The 14,316-nt window shown below is 45.5% G+C and overlaps 1 protein-coding gene and 1 long non-coding RNA gene across 25 annotated transcripts in view; both read right to left on the bottom strand.

Moving 5' to 3' along the window:
* EHBP1 (EH domain binding protein 1) overlaps positions 1-229 on the bottom strand; it is a 196,851-nt gene extending 196,622 nt beyond the window's left edge. For all 9 annotated transcript variants that reach the window (XM_021392958.1, XM_021392953.1, XM_021392959.1 and 6 more), the window contains exon 1: positions 107-229. The gene's annotated coding sequence lies outside the window, so the exon portion shown is untranslated. The remainder of the gene's footprint in view (positions 1-106) is intronic.
* The window catches only part of LOC110397031, a 53,818-nt gene continuing 40,938 nt past the window's right edge, over positions 1,437-14,316 (bottom strand). For 5 of the 16 annotated variants that reach the window (XR_002437488.1, XR_002437479.1, XR_002437481.1 and 2 more), the window contains 5 exons: positions 7,821-10,200; positions 6,992-7,048; positions 5,975-6,060; positions 3,374-3,587; positions 1,437-2,934 (listed from right to left, as the gene is read on the bottom strand). This is a non-coding gene — a long non-coding RNA (uncharacterized LOC110397031). The remainder of the gene's footprint in view (positions 2,935-3,373; positions 3,588-5,974; positions 6,061-6,991; positions 7,049-7,820; positions 10,201-14,316) is intronic. The other 11 variants (XR_002437475.1, XR_002437489.1, XR_002437485.1 and 8 more) reach the window with 11 other exon arrangements.

Genomic DNA, 14,316 nt, shown 5'->3' on the forward strand with positions numbered 1-14,316 from the left:
CCGGCCCGACCCACCGCCCCCTCCCAGGCGCGGCCCGCCCCCGCCGTCCGATTGGCAGAGCCCCGCGCCCCGCGCGAACCATTGGCTGCCGCTCCGCGTCAATCACCTGCGGGCCGGAGTGGCGATCCTCGCGCAACGGGGAAAGCGAAGCTGTGAGGGAAGACGGCGCTCGCAAACCCTCCTCTCCTGAGCTCCCCCCTCCCGTCAATCTCTTTCCCTATTGGCTCCAGTGGAGGCGGGGCTGCGTGCCAGGAAAGGCCATTCGATAGGCGAGCTCGGCCGCCCGTCAGCGCGAAAGCGTGCGGCGATTGGCGGTGGCTCTTCCTAAAGCAGCGAGGTGGGCGTGGCGGGAGGAGCGGGCTGCCAGGGAGGGGCGTGGCCGCGCGGTGGCGGGCAGCGACACCCGTGGGCCGGGCCGGGCCGGGCCGGGCCGGAGCGTGCCGTCCTGTCAGGCGCGCCCTCCTGGCAGGCGTGGCTGCGGCCCTGCCGTCCTCGCGCCTCGAGGGCTTCGGGCACGTGTGCAAGGTTTCCTGCCCGGTTCCACACATGCACAGTAATTCCAACACACTTGACGCAGACATGACGTGATTATTTTTTAAGAGCCGATCAGCTGCTCGGGACTGGGGAAATGAGGCCCGGTGTGCAGCACGCCTGCTTGGTTCTGAGTGGGGAACACCAGGCGAGGTGGCAGGTCTGCTGTGCCCGGGGAGAGCTGCGGCTCCTCGCACCGAGAGCCACCTGTGCTGGTTCTGTTCCAAAAGTCACATTTCCGCGAGCTAAACGCACGCTTCTGACGGCTCTCCTCAGTACCAGGCTAGTTCCTCAGATGTAGCTTTGGCCAAGACGTTGTTTTCCTCAAGCCGAGGACGGACGCCTTCTGTCCCGTGGAATGCAGAGGGCTGCTGGTTGCCCAGGGACTCGTGTTTCAGCCATCATTATTTATTAACGTTTTCCATTTCCTTCATAGCTTTCCGCTTCAAGTTACACCAGGCCGCAGAATCACGCAGCAGATGGCAGGAAGACCCCGCAGCCTTTCCCCTGCCCGTAGCACTGAGGGAGGATTAGCGGGGAGCTCCTCTGCTGGCTTCCTTGCCATGTGCTAAAGCTGTCATGACTGGCCCTGCCCGCCTCAAGCCCAATTTGTGCCAGTGATGCAGCAGAAATCATTGCTCAACTACAGAGCGTGGTTAAGGATCTGGGCCAAAATCTAGGGAAATAATCACATTTTGACTTAATCCAAATATGATGAGCTTAATCCTGAAAACAGAAGCAAAACTGGTTGCACGAAAGTGTCCGATACTTGCAAGTTAAATAGTTGAATAAACAGCTTTCTTGACTCCCTGAATCCACCTCATGATTACAAACAAAACGATGCATAATTTTATGTACAGTGTCAAAGACCTGCTCTTCTGCAAGCAGGAAAATAGCCATGTGACGAATAGGTAGATGCCTTTTTATTATTAAAAGGTACATAATAATAATACAATGAAACCTCTGTGAACAATATTCCTGTCATAACTGTTGTTTTCCTCGCCTAAAGGAAGCTGAGGAAGTGTATTTGTGTATATTTTTGCATGCCCTCATCATCGTCACCTGGCAATGGCTGAGAGCAGGATGCTGAGAGCTGTTCAGGCTGGGAAGCTGGTGGGGATGATCAGGGAGTCCCCAGAGCAACCTGACCTGGTTCTTAGAAGCAGCTGGTCCCACCAAGGACATGCTTGCTATCCAAAAATACATGCTCGTGCTCTGTGGTTCCCTTTTCCTTTCCTTCTGCTGACACTGGGATATCCAGCCTCCTTCACAAACTGTACAAAAATCTCGTTTATTATTTTTCCCACAATTTTGATTCTCATTCCCTGACTTCATCCTGATTTCAAACCTCCTGGTCCACATAGAAAGATTAGCTATGCTCTGCTTATGTTATTCCCTGTTAATCTTTAAAGCTATACAGCCTCTCCCTTCTCCTTCAACACCTTTTCATCAGAATGACTAAGGACAGGTTGTTCACTAGGAAAGAAATGACCTTTGCTAGAAATAGCTATCATAATAAATCTGTTTCCCTGTCCTTCTGTACATGAGCCTGCAGAAATGTCACCGAGAAAATTGACTAATTGGATTATATCAAATTTGCAAGAGCATTCAGCTTTTTGAGGCAATGGGCTGTGCTTGCTAGATCTTAAACTTCCTTATCTTTCTAGATCCCATCAGAAGTTTGATCCTGCCTTAATAAAGGTAGTGGAGAATTTGCACAGACTTCCACAGATCTGAGCAGAGCACCATCCTGCTGGTCCTGAATGTGTCACTGACTGATTTGCAGTGCCTTAAAATTCACTTCTGCAATAAGTGATGCTCCTAGGTTCTGTTGCAGCATACTAGCCTGATGGCTCTTTTCCTTTGTTTCACCACATCACAAAATGTATGCAGCAATGGAGCCAGTTTTTCAGTCCTCCCTTCTTCCTTTGTTTCTTATTTTTTGCTGGAACAACTGCACTCAGCTATCTTTTCACACCAGCTGATGACACCAACAGCCATTCCCTGCTGGAGGGAAAAATGTTTTGAGTGTTCCCTCTGCTAACTGCTGGCTAAAACTTTTTTAGGGGAAGGTGAACGGCTTCACTGCACCACCCCAGAGGCACTGGGCACACCTGCCCAGCCCAAGGTAATGTAGGTAAAGCCAAGAGTCTGGTTCCAAAAGGGAGGACGAAAAACATCCTCACCTGTCCTTCCTTTATCTCACCTCTATCTGGCTGAAATTCTTCCTAAACCACTCAGCAGTAAGGGAGAGGAAGTATTTATCTACAGATGAGGTCAAGGACAGGAGTCACATTCCTGAAATGCAGAAGCCACTTTGCAGGAGTTCAGCCCTTGGAGCCAAGACAAAAGATGGGGTGTTGATGGTGGAAACCCACATACTGCAGACAGCATCTCCCTGTTCTGCAACATAAAACACTGGGTTAGAACTGATTTCTTTAAGGAACTTTTCTCAACATTATTTCCAGTCAATCTTATGTTCATTTGCTTGCAAATGATCTGAACGAGTTAACGAGTTTTGTCATTCAGCTTTTGGTATCCTCTCATTGTACCTCTCATTGTGGCCAGTTTCTCTCCTTAAAAAAAAAAAAAGAAAGAAAGAAAGAAAGAAAAAAAGAAAAAAGCAGCCTGTGCTTTGTCCATAAATAACAACTTTCGATCCTTTTATCATGCTTAGTGTCTCCTGTACCTTTCCCAGTTCTTCAATACCCTTCCTGTGTGGTCTCCCTTGCCTTTTTGCAAAGTAAAATTATGCTTGTTTAGGACATCCTGCAGCATTAATGAGGTTAAGAGTTTCCTTCTCTTTTTTTTTTTTTTTTTTAATAAATACCACATTTCTTACCAAATAATGCAACTGTTGATTTAATTTACGGTGCCCTTCAGGAATATTGACCTTGATTTTCTGGAACTGTTCGCTTTTTCCTCATTGTAATAACTTCTTTTTGTCTTCTCTGAAATTCTTTTAACTTTGAGCGCAGCCTTCTTTTTTAATATATACTTTATTCATAACCTAATTGCTTGTTATGCAGCCTGCCAACAGCACTCTGTGGAGATAGCTGAAAGGGAGAGGTCCTTTAGACAAGCTTTAGACAAGATATGCAAGCAACCCGTGGCTGGGATTTGCAAAAAAACATTTCAGATAGGTATGGCAACACAAGTGAGAAAGTGAGACTCTTTCTCCACAAAAGCAGAATCTGAACAGAAAGATCCTTTTCCAAGAGCACTGGCAGAAAATCTGAGATGGAGCAAGTTCAGAGGGAGACTCGCTTCCTAGCTCCCGAACACGCACCCGTCTCATATCATCAAGCAGCTGCTGATGCAAAGCTGCTGATGCAAAGGTGGAGGGGTCGAGGAGTTACAGTTGTGGAGCTCATGCCTTTTTTCTTTTTTTTTTTAATCTGAGATCCTGTTTATTAGAAAATGAGTAGTTGGACATGTAATCAGAATACCATACTGGAAATATTTTAAGCCTTTTAACTGTATTTCAATGGCTCTGCATAAATGCCAGAGAAATCATAAAAATGTAATACAGCTGTCTCCAAAGATTATGCAGGAAATTCCTCTTTGTCCAAATACAATATCGTATGTCGCCTTTAAAGAGAACGCCTAGTTAACTTTGGATCTACACCATCAGTCATCCACACAGCTTGTTAGGAACAGAGGTGTGCTGCCTTGGAGTGGGGGCATTAGCAGTGCACGGGCCAGCACAGATCACATCCGAAGAAATCTTCACCAGGATCTGAACCTCACCAGGGAGGTGGCCATACCCCTGTACTCAGCTCTGGTGAGGCCACACCTCAAGTGCTGTGTTCCGTATTGGGCCCCTCAATACAAGAAAGGCACTGAGGCCCTGGAGCGCATCCAGAGAAGGGCAACAAAACTGTGAAGGGTCTGGAGCACACGTGAGATGGGGAGCGGCTGAGGAGCTGGGATTGTTCAGTCTGAAGAAGGGGAGGCTCAGGGGAGACCTTATTGCTCTCTACAACTGCCTGAAAGGAGGTTGTGGTGACGTGGAGGTTGGCCTCTTCTCCCAGGTAACAGTGATAGGATGAGAGGGAATGGCCTCAAGTTGCACCAGGGGAGGTTCAGGTTGGATGTTAGGAAACGTTTCAGAAGGAGCAGTGAAGTATTGGCACAGGCTGCCCAGGGAGGGGGTGGGGTCACCATCCCTGGAGATGTTCAAGAACCGTGGAGATGTGGCACTGAGGAACGTGGGTTAATGGGCAATATTGATGGCAGGAGGACAGTCGGAGAGGCTTTTTCCAACCTTAATGATTCTATGATTCTATAAATTACCTTGCAGATGTGACAGAACAATCTATTATGCAAACCTAAGCTCCTGCTAGACTAAGGAAATTTCTAACACCAGAATCCCAAACATCATATAGTAAGACATTAGGGCCTAATGAAAACAGTGGTATGGCCTTAATCCTGCAGAGGGTTTACGATTAGCAAAGTTATAATTAATGAAAATGAACCCACGAACCTAATCTATGCAAGGACTTACAAGTGGACAAATATTTGCAGGCTTTGGTCCTGGTGCTAGAGAGACTGCAGGGAAAATCTGTCTTTTTTTGTCCAGTTCTGAGCTCCCCAGCTCAAAAAGGACAGGAATCTCCTAGAAGGAGTGCAGCGGAAGACCACAAAGATGATTAAGGAGCATCTCCTATATGAGGAAAGGTCGAGAGACCTAGGTCTGTTCAGCCTGGGGAAAAGATGACTGAGAGGGGATCTGATTCATGTTTATAAATATCTAAAAGGAGGTGGGAGGCAAGTGGATGAGGCCATGCTCTTCTCAGTGGTGTGTACTGATAGGATTAACTCCTGTAGTGCTCCCTCTGCTTACACAGAGAGCTGATCTCCCCAGAGCAGAATGGGACCCCAGCCCTTCCATCCTGGTACTAACCATAGAATCGTTGGAGTTGGAAGGGACCCTGAAAGGTTAGGTTTTCTAGTCCAACACTCCAGCAATGAACAGGGACACCTACAGCTTGACCAGGTTTCTCAGAGCCCCGTCCAGCCTGACCTTGGATATCTCCAGGATAACTTAGGGAGTGAGTGGTCAAATACATAGTTAGGAAGAAACAAGGTGGGGCTCACTAAAGATGGGCTGTAGGACTCATTCTGCCGGATCACGGCAGTGTTTGGCTGGTGGAGGACAAACAGCCTTACCCACCGTTTGTCCCTGTGGGAGACTGCTCAGCGAGTCCCAGCTGAAGGAAGAGGTTGCGCTAGTCAGCTGTTTTTCCCCAGCAGCCTGGGAAGGGACATTCAGATTTCTTTCTCTGAATAGTTTTGGGAATCTTGTTGACACATGCCCAGGAGGAGTGAATGCTTTGACAGCTCTGTAGAGCTACAATAAAAAACCAACCTTAATCAGTCACCACAGGTACACCCTCCCTCCATCTCTACCCAGAGCTCTGGAGCTCTGCAAAGGACTTACACAACAACAGCAAAATGCTGGTGAGGGCATCTCAGCCTCTTTCTTCCTGACAAAAGTTCCTGTATCATCTGAGCCAGCAAATCTCTCTGTTTAGGGGAACAACAACAAATCAGATGTTCTGCCAAAGCCCAGGAGGAATAGCAGTTCAGTGCTGTTGAAAAGAAAGCTATCAGTGAGATTAACTTGTCTGACAGTCTGTCTTCATGCTTTTTGCTGAAGAAGAGCAAGAGTCCTTTCATGCATGTTGAATTTACCTGTAGCATGTATCAGCTTCTGTCAGCAAGGCTCTAAGTGTTGCCGGTTTAGGGCAATGGATGATGGCTGCTGCCTGGCACCTGCCCTCAGCACAGCATTCTTGCAACCCAAAGGTGGTGGCTCCCGAGCTGAGCTGGTGAGCTGTGGCTCTGCTGGGAAGAGGCAGAACCTAGCTCTTGCTGAAGGGGCCTAGAAGGGCTGAGGGAGGAGGAGCTGCAGGAAGAGGCCATCCCATACTCTCTGGTTTGCGGAAGGAGCAGTGGTGCCAGCCACATACAGGAACAACACAGTGCAGAGAAGCAGTTTGATAAAAGGTCTGAAAGTCATGTCCATTCCCAGTTCTGCCAAAGGTTATCTTATACAACCTCTTAGTTATCTCTGCAACAAGAGTATTGATGCTTACCTACCTTTAAATGTAGGATTTACATTCTCACACACTTTGTGGTGGGCCAAGACATGCTACAGTCAATAGGAGAGGTAAGACTTGTACTCTGGTTTTTGTAATTTCTAATGCATCCCGTTTTGTTGGGAAAGGAATGATTGCAAAATAAATTCTGCTGTGCATTTGTATATGATATTTTGTAAACATGGCCAGGAGGTGAGTGGATTTTTTCAGGAGGGCAGTGAAGAGCACTTCTCCCAACATGGGTTTTTCTTTTGTCGGCCTTCTTGAGAGGGCAAACTGCAAAGGTGATGGAATGGTACAACTTATGTGCTCCTGTTGCTTATTTAAAGCATTGCAAAACTACTTATTTTTCCTACCATCGATCTTAGAAGAGTTGAACAAGTTTTGCGAATCTTTCCACCCAAAAGATCAACCTGAAACAGTCACAAAAGCAGGCATGAAAAGTCTGGCTAAATTAGAAGGAACCAAAAAAAGAGGCTGTAGCATGTGGCAACATTACTAACTGTAGATGGACTTCAGTTTGCTAGACCCACTACATCAGTTAATGTTGACCTCATTGTTTGCTGTGAAGTCATGATGCATTTCTCAGTGCACTGCAGAATCACCTCAGTGAGACCAAAATAAAACCCACAGAAAGGTTTTGTATAACATTGAGGCTACAAGATCTCTAATGTAGTTTTCTTATTGGAACAAGAGCCAAGAACAGCCTAAATTCATTAGCTAATGGCCTGTGACAATGAAGGACAAAGACAATTATTATGCCTATCTCCCAGCTGATCATCTCTGAAGAAAACGCAACAAATTATTGTTCTCCCATATTAATGCATCATAAAGGATTAATATCATATCAAGAAAAACCTCTTTCTTTCAAAATGCAGACTAATGCTGGATAAATTTGATTTTTATAGATGAAAGCTTGGTAGAAAAATCAAGATTTTATTAGAGCCACAGACAATCACATTACATTTTGTATGATAGGAAGACTTCACTATTGAATCAGGAAATTGATCTCAAGAAATTTTTTCTTCTGAAGACTTATCAATTCCCTGAGCATCTCTCATTGCATCTCAAATACTTATCCTTGGATATTATAGCCACAGGCACTGTATCTTAACGACTATATTTATAGAATAGTCTGGAAAAATATGCAATATGGAGTCTTGAAGGGGAGTGAAAACCTCCTACCTCTCTCGGTATCAGCTGTTGATACATTTCCTTTCACCTGAAAAGGGAAAGAAAAAGGAAGTCAGAGCAGTCACGCATCTGGAATGATAAAAATCATTACTTCACTTCTGCATCATTTACAAAACTTCACTTTCCATGAAGCTTTAGTTTAGGAAAATGTTTTATGGTTAAAGAGCCTGAAGACTATGGGTCTGTTTCCGAAATGTAGAAAACAATATCTTTACATGGAAAGGAAAAATCAACTCCTCATTTTCAGCAAGACATACACTACCTCACACTCCTTCTAATTTTTAAAGCCAACAGGTAAAGCACTAAGGAAATGGCATGTCACCCAAGTCTGCCAAGAGCTGTAAATTCCGACTGAACAGGACCCAGCTGGAGCCACCAGGATTTCAAGGCCCTTTCCTGAACTTGTGCTCATGCACGAGGAGCTGGCAGCTCTAAAGCACTGCTAAGCCTCCCCGAGGCTACTAACACTAGCTCCGCGGGCCAGGCTAGTCCCTGTCACACAGTGAGGGAAACCTGCCAACATGCTCAGTTGCCCAGCATCTACTGCCACCAGCAGCCATGGCTTTCTCTTATTTTCAGTGTCAGTGTGAGGTTTTCTGAAGCTTGATATGCTCCACGACCACCCTGCCTCTTACCAGCAAGACGCTAGGTAACTACTGTCGGCAGACACTTCTCCCAGCACTGAAGCACATGATCCACAACAATTTGTAGCATCAAGCAAGCTTATAAAGGAGCCCTTAAGCCCTGGTTTTATGGACAGTATTTCTGGGAATTGCACATTCTAGGAAGCACCTGCCTGTTGTTCCTGGAGATCACATGGGACTACCCAGAAACCCACCTGGAGCTGCAGCCCATCCTCCTTCCCCTTCACACTTCAATTGCTCCCAGTTGTCACTTGTACACGTTCAGACCTCCCTGTTACTGCGGTGGTAATGGGTCGTTCATTTGGGGCTTGACAAACCCCAGACTTGTTCTCTAGTGATATGTGCTGTCCAGAAAGCCTCCTTTAGCAAATGCTTTGTAATCCAGCTTTCATCATTCCTGAAATGAAACTAGCTGGGGATGAGCTGTGGTGTCCCAGCAAGGCGTAGGTATGCAGTTACAGCTTGTCCCAAGGATGTCTCCCCTGTTCCACAAAACAGCCTTTGTACATCTTCTCCTTGCAGCTGACCTTTGCAGTGTAAGCCACTGAGACTAATAAAATGCATAACATGGACTACATATATGGAGTGTTACAGATTATGAAATTCAATGCCATACTTTAGAAGTCATAAAAGCATTATTTCATTCCCAGGAACTCCCCTCCTCCCCCTCTCCCACCTTCCCCCAAGAGACTCTAGAATATGTTTATGCACTAAAGTGCCAAAATGATAAAAGGCACTGATTTTGCACTATTTGCATTGTGGTGAGCTAGTTACTACATGGCATTTCATAAATACAGGGAGTCAGAAATAATTAGTATGCTGAATAACAAGCTTTCCGCTACAATGCAGTGCTGTACATTTTAAATCGCTCATTTTCAGGAAGCGCTTGCACAGCCTGGCTTAAACACTACAAGTAAAAGGGAACTCTTTGGGGGGAAAAATGCTGCTGTTGGGTTTTGTTCTGTTTTCTTTCCCTTTAAAGGGCGGTGTACTGATAGTAACAGCCCCATGGCCGCAGGGACAAGCAGCAGGAGCTGCACCTTTCCCAAGTGGCAGGGACAAAAGCGGCAGCACGTCTCGCTGTTACGGCACGAGGGCACGTTCCAAGAGAGCGTCATGTTCGTGAGATTCAAATTAATGCAAACACCGAACAAAATCCTCCTTTGAAGGAAGGAGATGGTTTTAAACTGCTTGTAATGAAGGGAGAAACAGCACTGCGCACAGCTCGGCGCCAGCCGAGGAGTACTCCAGATTTTCACTGCTTGGATTATAGTACTTTTTTTTTTTTCTTTTGTAAAAACACAGAGTGGATTTTATTTCCTTTTTTGGATATTAATATGCAATCAATTATAAATTGTGAGTTGCAGCACTGGGTAATTTCTCTTCACGAGTGCCAAGCAGGTTCTGTGCTGGATCAGCCCCCGTGACAGCACAGCAGCTAGCAGTGCCTGAGCTGTGTTTTAGAAACAATTTGTGCGCAGCGGCTCAGCAGGGAAGCCAGAGCAAACCCCATCTCAAGGCCAGCTTGTGATGCTGAATTTTAACCTGCCGAACGTTCCTTTTGAAAATAAAAGGAGAACTTAGCTCAAATCCTCAGGAGTGGTGAATCAGGATAAAAATAAGAAATGGCAGCATCAGTCATCCACAAGTGCATCAGAGGTGCTTGCCTCGATTTCCTCCCCTGCCGTCTGCTGTTGTGCTGGCACCACATTCAGGGCTCCTTCTTGCTGCTCACCAAAGGAGAAAAAAGGACAATTTTTAAATGCAAGGTTAAAAAAGAAAAAACGGAAGGCAGCGTGAGCTTTTGTGTCAGAGGTTCATGTAGATCCCATGCACACCACGGAGCAGCACTGTCTCTAGGACTGTGTTGCGTTCGCCGTCAACATAGCTGAAAGAGCACTCGATTGCAGGGGAGCTCGTTGGCACAGAAGGAGCCTCTTCCCTGATATTTTTCCTAGGAGGAAGTATTTGCAGAAGAACTACCCTTGCCCTGAGAAAAAAATACAGTTATCAATAATTGTTCACATTAATCTGCGGAAGCCTTAATGACACCAGTGGGGCCAAAAGGAAGCTGGAAGTAGGTAGCCGTGCTTCCACCAAGCCCAAGCAACAATTGCAACAACTGAATTTGGCACAGGTACCAAACCTGTAAAAACACAACCCAAAGGAGCAGCTAAGGATGAGGGTGTGCAGAAAGTGTCGATGTTTATGTTTGCTTCCCATCTTTTTCCTGTTAAAAATCCCCTTCACTGTGTGGAAAAATATTTTTCTATACTGGAAAAGAAAAGTGCTAGACAAGACCAGGCTCTACTTTTTCAATCTTAATCATAGGGCTCAGCCTTGGTGGGTGTCATAATTTGATTTTGGCGATCTAATACATAATAAGAACCCTACACAGTAACACCAGCTCTGAAAAAAAAAACCCTGATCTGAGGCCATAGCTGTGATATCTAGTTGCCTTCACCTAGATACTGCAGTCAGCATACATAGTCCTTAATAGGGAGTTTCAAAACAGCCTCCAGTATTTGTAGGCTGTAGAGCACGATCTGTATGCTGCAGCGTCAGGAGATTTCAGGACACTCCAGTAACCTTGCTTCAGCACCGCTCAATGCTTTCAGCAGAGCTCCCTTTCCTCTCAACACCTACATTCACCTGCCAATTAGCAGCTCGTAAAAAGAACTTCCAAAAGTGTCTGCAGTTTGTCACAGTCTGCATTTGATGATAACTACTTAAAAGATCAAATATTCATATTATCTCCTAGTCCTGTTTTTTTTCCTTCCGTTTCATCCTTTACTATTCCCATAATTCATCAGAGGTCTGAGCCAGTGCAAATGAACTACCCAATGTGTGACAACACAATCCATCTAAGAAAACTAATTCAGGAGCAATGATTTTCTTGTGCCTTTTACTCTCTCAGGGCCCAGGAGTTCTTACGGAGCTTGCTAAGGAACCATTTTGATTGGCCAGTTTGTGTAAAAATAATCCATGTTTCCTTGGCACGTCAAGAATACAACATGCCAGCAATAACTTGCATACTTTTGAAGGTCTTTCTGCTTGTGAAAGACTAGCATGCTACTAGCTTTATCAAGAGGTCTAAAACATGCCTGTGGGACTTGAAAAAGGCCTTTCCAATGACGGATGCAGTTAATTTGCAAGGCTAACTCATTAAATTAGCAGAACTGTTACGTCTCTCAAGGAGTAATTGCCATCTTATGCAATAGATGAAATGTGTTCATCTGGAAAAGGAAACCTCACATCTCTTAGCTAATAATGAAATAACAGACCATCACAAACTCTTTCCAGACTATTCTTATTTGGACATGCTCCACATCCTTTTCCAAGCCAGCATTTTCTGGCCAGCGGAAGCCTCTGGGGTATCCTATCTCCTCTCACATTTCTGCATTTCCAGCTCGAGCCTGGCCTGGGTAGGTGGGCAGAAGCAAGCTGAGGAGAATAGCTTTACCTTCACAACCTGTGGCAGTACGTACTGGAAAAGAGCATTCCAGCATTGTGGTGTGAAGGACTGCCACGTCCATAGGGTTGAAATGGTTTCACACAGCCCTGTTTTGTTTGTAGCTTCTTTAGATCACTTTAGATTTAAGGTTACACACAGGACTTGTAACATTTCCCTTTCAACTGCTATTGTAAATAGTTTACTTATTGCAGGAAATGGGAACTTTTTTTAACATGAAATTCATCTTGTAGGCAGCCTCCTTCAGTGTGTTAAATTGAAGTTAATTACAGAGCATCCAGTAGGAGGACCATGTCAGAGTCTTGGGATCACAGATAGTGCGTGGTCACTTGTACTTACATGGCCTTTGCAACAAAGGAACAACAACACTTGGTAAAAAAGTTTGCTAATGGAGTGAGTAGAACTAATGGCATCTGAAAGATGAACAACCACCCAACTCCCAGCAGGGATGCTTTTGGCTCTGCACCCCCTGAGAGCACACCGACAGCACTGCCTCCTTGCCCTGACACCAGCACCAACTGCTGACCTGTGGCTGAGTGAGCAGCTCATGTCTCTGGGCAAGGACTGTTTGTGCCAACCCACCAGACATGCAGTTAGTCAGTAACAGCAAGTAACATCCTGCCGAGGGGACTAGTTCACAGGTTCCTTCATTCACTGCACGCACACAGGATGGAGTCTGTTAGCTCATCCGCAGTTGGCATCTACCAGGTCAGCCTCCTTTACCTAGATGTGTTTCCCTTCTTCTCAGCCCAGAGCAGAGGAGCTGACAGGGAGCGGAGGGCAGTGCTGAGCTCTGCTCTCTGTGACAGTGACAGGGCCCGAGGGAACGGCATGGAGCTGTGTCAGGGGAGGTTTCTTCCAACTCAAGATATTCTCTGATTCTTCACCCAACTGAACCTATGAAATGACAGAAACTCAGCCACTGCTTTTCAGCACATCAGATTCCTTTCTCATTCCTGTTGCCAGCTACCAGCCCAGCAACTGCAACCAAATACCTGCCTGGGGCAACAACACAGCCTTACCCTAGCAGGGCTGAAAGCCCACGAGGGAACAGCGATGGCCCTTCAAGAGGAGCCCCTGAATATCAGAACATCTGCATGGAAGCAATTGTCCTGGCCAGATCCTATCTCCAGCCATGAGCTGTATAGGACCCGGACGCTTGGCCCCACACTTCAACTCTCTCTGCACAGCAGAAATCTGCACCAGTACTGCTGCCCAGACACCTCAGGGCACAGAGGCAGGAATGGTATTTGCTGTTACACCTACTTATGTATCTGTGCTGGGCAAAAAACTAGCCTTCCTTGCTCATCTAGTCTTTAGCCAAAGATCTAGTGTTCAATTACATCCTTAGCACATCTGGTTTTAGCAGTACAGGCTGAATGCTTCAGAAACCACAGAGCAAAGGTGTTTGGGTTAAGAATGTTCGTGTGATTAAAAAAAAAAAAAGTACGAAAGTCTTCAAGTGTTTGTTTAGAGAAAAATAATTTTCATTTAAATGCTGGCACAATATCAACAATTTGGTTTTAATTTTGAAGTGTTGAAAATGCCCTCAGATAATTTCTGTAGCATTCCAGACCCTAAAAGTTATCATAGGAAGCGAGTCACCTAAGAAATCAGTTAACTGCAGAGCTGAAACTCATTTCCTGTTTTCTATGAAAACAAAAAAGGGCCCAGTACTCTTAAATCTCTCTGAGAAAGATCTTCTCATGAATAGTTTAAACCAGGCAAGTGGGGTTTGACTTTCTCCTGCCCCAAAACAGTGATCTCTCCTTCAGAATGCCTCAGAGGGTCTCTAATGGCATATTGGTCCCAATCATTTACTGGACTTTGGTACCAAGTACTCTGCTGTAAGCGCTGCTTGGATTGGACTCAAAAATGGTTTAAAATCCTTTCCAAAGGCATTTACAACCATACATGATCGTAAAGATGCTCAATGAATGGTACAGTATTTGTGTTCTGAATTTCATCACAGCAGTGGTCTGAACATTTTATATTACAACTTGGTTTTGCCTTTAGGAATTAGGTGACACTTTTACACACCAATGCTGATTTGCTGTTTCATCGCTATCTCTGACTTTCTCAAATGAATACCAAAAAGATGTTCAAAATCAGAAAGTTTGGGGGTCAAAGTTTCACCCAATTTCCAGTAAAGTGACCTCTTGGCCCAAATTCTATCAAATTCAGGTCAAGGGTTACTGAACCTTAGTCTCATTGAACTTGGCTGGAGTATCTGGAGCTCATTCTTCACAGAAACCAAGCACAATTGGGTCTCCTTCCCTGAAGTTTTGCTAGCAGCACCACTTGTAACACAGTGTGCCTCCATCCAGCAAGATGAGATGTTGCAAACAGCTGCAATTGCTGCTGTTGCCTC

The sequence above is a fragment of the Numida meleagris genome, chromosome 3, assembly GCF_002078875.1.
Source record: "Numida meleagris isolate 19003 breed g44 Domestic line chromosome 3, NumMel1.0, whole genome shotgun sequence".
NCBI classification, from domain to species: Eukaryota; Metazoa; Chordata; class Aves; order Galliformes; family Numididae; genus Numida; species Numida meleagris.